The sequence below is a fragment of the Arachis ipaensis genome, chromosome B06, assembly GCF_000816755.2.
Source record: "Arachis ipaensis cultivar K30076 chromosome B06, Araip1.1, whole genome shotgun sequence".
NCBI classification, from domain to species: Eukaryota; Viridiplantae; Streptophyta; class Magnoliopsida; order Fabales; family Fabaceae; genus Arachis; species Arachis ipaensis.
Window position 1 is genome coordinate 97,937,696 of NC_029790.2, and position 5,345 is coordinate 97,943,040.

A 5,345-nucleotide genomic window follows, 5' to 3' on the forward strand; every position below is an offset into this window, starting at 1 on the left:
CCACGCGTGCACGTCACTGCCAGCTTCTCCAAACTTCAATTTCTTGTGTTCCTTCCACTTTTGCATACTTCCTTTCCATCCTCTAAGCCATTCATGCCCTACAAAACCTGAAAACACTTAACGCACATATCACGTTATCGAATGGTAATAAGAGAGGATTAAAAATTAGTAATTTAAGGCCAAAGAAGCATGTTTTCAATCAAAGTACAGAATTAGGAAGGAAAATGTAAAACATGCAATTTATATGCATAAGTGTGAGAATAATGGATAAAATCCACTCAATTTAGCATAAAATATACCACGAAATAGTGGTGCATCATCGCCACCGCCACCGCCATTCATATCTTTGCCACTATTGCCGTCATTATCTCCTTCGTTGAGGTAATGCTTAGATCTTCTGCTTCTGTATCATCTTCTGCGGCAGGTTCTTCCGCTGGTTTTGCTTTTGCTCCAGTGGCTTGAAGCACTCAGAGCGAGGTTTCGGCGTGGATGCGGTGGCACTGGCTGAGGAGATCTGGAAGGTGAGCAAGCAGGAGTCTTTGGAAGCTTCAATTGAAGCTATGTTCGAAGCTATCAGATCTCGTGAAACTAATTGTCATGTCGTTCTAAGTCATTGCAGTGAGAATTTCTTCCTAATTTGTTCTTGTTTAGTTCGGGACTTAAATTTTCTCACTCACTTTTGTTCAAAATTTGTTCAGACAATCTCCGTGTTTGTGAGAGAGGTGAATCGAATTTGAGTTCTCTATTTTGATGGAACTTTTATGAATTTGAGTTCTAGCTATTTTTCTTGTCGCATTTACTGGCTTTGGGGCTGTGATGTTTGTAGCTTTTATTCTTGCTGAGATATCAAATTGGAGGAGAACAAGTATTGCTCAGTTGAATCAAGAAAAGACAGTGGCACCTGATGAATCATCTTCAGTAGGTCATCATCAATCTGAGGCTCCTGAAAGTAATTTGAGAAATTTCCCTCCTATGCATGTGAAACAGCTAAATGTTCTCCCACTCGGGTAATTTTCTTGAAGGATGCACCAGCAAGGTGTTTGTGTTTAATATAGTATATAGAGTACATATTGTATAGAAATTTGAGCACATTATACTTTAGTTGTGTTTGTTTTTGCCATGTTACATGAGAAGTGTTATTTGTACTTACTTTGAATCGATACGTACTTGTCTGTGGAGGCACAACATTTTACATGGTATATATAAGGATAGACATGTAAGGATATTGGTTATAAATTGTGACCTTATTGATTTGCAAGAAAGATGCTAATCCTTTAAAGTGAATGTCTCTGAAAGGATGCATAAAACGCATCTCCTTGAGGCTGGTAGCTAGCAAGGTCTCATCCATATTTTTATGTGATTATACCCAATGGGAGCGACTCGTCGCTCATCAATTTTGAGTTCCCATGGAGTTACCTGATGAGTAATATGAATGGGAAGGTTAGTTTGGAGACCTGAGAGAAGCTTTTGTTGCTGTGTGCCACCCTGACCCAACGATCTTGTTCATTAAGAATTGAAGTTCCCGTTATTTGTCTGATGGAAAAAATTGAGTTCAGACAATCTCCAACTTGGTGGAACTTTTATGAACTATTATATGGTATTGAAACATATGATATCTTTTAAGTTTGTTATTATATGTATATGAGAAAGGAATTGAGTTGATAAAACAAAGTTTTGATGTGAAACAGTATCATGGAGGAACCAATTTTGGTAGAACCACAGGTGGACCTTTTGTTGCTACTAGTTATGACTACGATGCACCGCTTGATGAATATGGTATGATATTTATTTATTTATTTATCTATCTTATTTTGGTTCTAAAGAGAATCTCAAATTTAATTAATATATCTTATGCAGGAATCATTAGACAGCCTAAGTGGGGACACCTTAAAGATTTGCATGATTCCATAAAGCTTTCTGAAGAAGCATTGATTGCTACTGATCCAATAGTTACATCTCTTGATCCAAATATAGAGGTATATATGAGTAGCATTTTTTAAAAATGATCAGATTTTCTTAAATTTCTTCAAGCTTATTATTATGTTTCTAATATCTTATTATATCATCTTTATATACTTTATGGTTTCTGCTCTTTGAGCTTTCAGGTTACAGTTTACAAAACAGATAATGTGTGTGCTGCTTTCCTTGCTAACATCAATTCTACAATTGATGTGACTGTGAATTTTAGCGGCAACTCGTATCGATTGTTGGCATGGTCAGTGAGCATCTTACCAGACTACAAGGATGTGTTTAATACTGCAAAGATTTGCCTCATACAACATTTTAATAAAATTAAACAATGTTGATGGATTATTTTGTCAGCGAACTAATCTTTTGGTGCACTCAAATTATTTAGATCATCAATTGATCAGAGTTAATAATCAATATTTAAAATGTGTACTAAGGTATATATGCTTTGTCTTGTTAAATAATTTCATGTGTTACCATTTTTATACTTAAGATGTGATTTTTTTATTTTCGGTTCTCAACAGATTTGGATTGGAATATCCTAACCTAGAAACTCTTTGCATCAAAGATCAAGCCTTAACAATCGAAAGTATGCATTCTTTTTAACCTTTTCTCCCTATTTTTATTTGAAGCAAATGTAGCATCTAAGTATGAAAATTTCAGATTTGCTGCCATAATATTGATTTTATGCCACTATTCCTTTTTACTAGGTGTGGAAGAGATCATTTGTTGGGCTATAAGTTACCAACTTATGTACTCGTCTGTATCAACAACCAAAGATTCTAAGCTTATGCTGTCTGCAGAAAGGTGTCATGACTTCTTTCTATTTTGATTCTGCCGTCCCTAAAATTTAGAGTAATGAGAAATATATCAAAGTCCTTTAATTTTTAACCCATTTTTTACACTTCATTGCTGCAGCATTAATTATAGGCTGAACATTCTGCACAGCATTCAAAATGAAAACAAGAACTTAAAGAAATCATTGAAGGTAATTTAACACAAACTGCTGCAAATTTATACATTTTACCACCTTACCATATGCAACTTGTTTTGCATTGTCACTTTTCCAAAATATGGCATTGCCTATAATTATTATCTATTATATTTGTTTTCCTGTGACAGGATGTGGTTACCAAGAATGAATTTGAAAAAAAATTTTTTGCCAATCATTGCTTCAGCTTCAGCTTGGTATATGTTTTCTGCCACTGTTTTTATTAAATAGTGGAAATTTCAATTTAAATATGTAAATTTGATTGATCTAAGTTGTTCATTTCATACTAATTTGATTGATGTAATTTGTTTAAATTCTTGTTCATTTCATATTAATTACTAATTTTTTTAAAGTTAAATAATCTTTAGTTTGATTGATGTAATTTTTTCAATCAATAATAGTAGTTTAGAGCTTTCAAATATGTTTAGTTTTAATTTTAAATTGTTTGCAACCGTTTAGTGTGATGCAAATTTTTTTTTTTGAAAATTTAATTTTTGTGGGGGTTTTAAACCGCCACAAAAATTTCAAAACACGGCCAAAAAATTCAACTTAAAACCCTATACAAATCAGACAAAGAACCGTCACTAAATTATATCATAGGAGTTCTATAAAACCGCCACAAATAAGCTCGTGGCACCTCAAATTTTGGAGGTTTAGAAAACTCCCACTAACCTTTTGGTGGGGGGTTTCAAATCCCCACAAACCAGGAAAAAAACCGCCACAAATCAACTTGAATCTTGTAGTAGGTGATGATGATGATGATGATGATGAAAAAAAAAGAAGCAGCAGAAGACGAGAAGGAAGGAGAGAAAAAGTTTTGAATTATGCATAACTTATCAGTACACATACACCGAAAATTTTTAAACAACACAATTAAATATCTTTGTGTTACACCCAAATTTGCTGCAAATACACAAAAATAGTTCCTCTAATGCTATATTTTTTTCTTTATTTCTTTCTTTCTGTTAGTTAAATTAATATAAGTTCATCCTCCTCCAATGCAAGTAATTTTGTAGCATTATGTGTTTCTTCTTTTTTTTGTTTAATTTTTTTGTTTTTATTCTTGTTAAAAAAGTAAAACAAGAAGAAACTTGAGAAGGTAAAACGAAAGAAAAAAGATGAATAGAAAAAAAAGAAGAAGATGATGATGATGATGAAAAAGAAGAAGCAGCAGAAGATGAGAAGAAGGGAGAGGAAGAGTTTTGAATTATGCAGAACTTATCATCAGTACACATAAACTAAAAATTCTTAAACAATACACCTAAATATCTTCGTGTTATACCCAAATTTGGTGCAAATACAGAAAAATATTTTTTTTAATGCAGAACTCTTTACATTACATTCAATTCAAACTATCAACGATGAACAACAATTTTCACAAACAAAAATAACATCATTCACTTACACAATCATAAACTGCTAACGAAAATATTAACTAGAATCGAACCACAAATTCTATAGCAAAAATTTTGGATCAGGCAACGTCATCAATATGGCAAAATTTCTACGATAACGATAACAACGATACGTATAAGAAGAAGATAACGATGCTATAACAATGATGATTATGATTATGAAGATGATGGAGGAGAATGAGAAAAAGGAATAAGGAGAAAAAAGTCCAATGAGAAAAGAAGGAGGAGGAGGAGGAGGTGATGGTGTTGGTGACGACGATAACAAAAGAAAAAATAACAAAAAAGAAGGAAAAAAGAAAAAGAAGATGAAATGTCAGGAGGAGGAGAAGAAGAAAGAAGATAACAAAAGAAAAAAATAACGAAAAAGAACATGCAGAGCGCCTGAATATAAATAATTTGTATAGACTTATGTTTGTAAATGATTTGTATATAGAAAATAATTATTTAAATTTTGTGCATAAGCAATTATTGAAAATTTGGTTAAAGAGTTCTCCAAAAGAGCATTGGTTCAGAGAATAAACGAAAAAAAATTACCTTTTTTCAAATATTTTAATGCATAAAAAAATTAACATTCGTTGTATATTTTCTATAATTTCTTTTTTTTTTATAGTATTCTTAACTAGTATTTTTAGAACTTTTGTTAAGAAGATTTCTAATTGTTAATCTTTTTCATTGAACTACTCCCGTTGAATTTCACTGAATTAATTAACTTACATTTGGTTTTGATTCTTTATTTCAATGCTTATACAATATTAATAAAAATCCTAAATTAAATACATCTAATTTTTGTGCTTTTACTTTGTGAACGAGGAAGAAAAAATTTGACTTTGTATCTGAATCAATTGGATTTTTGATATTATCAAATTCAAAATACATCATCAGTTTGGAAAGAGATAAAAGTATCAAATGAGAGACTTGAATATGAAAAAAAAATTAATTAACCTGAATCTTCCTTTTTCTCATTATTATTA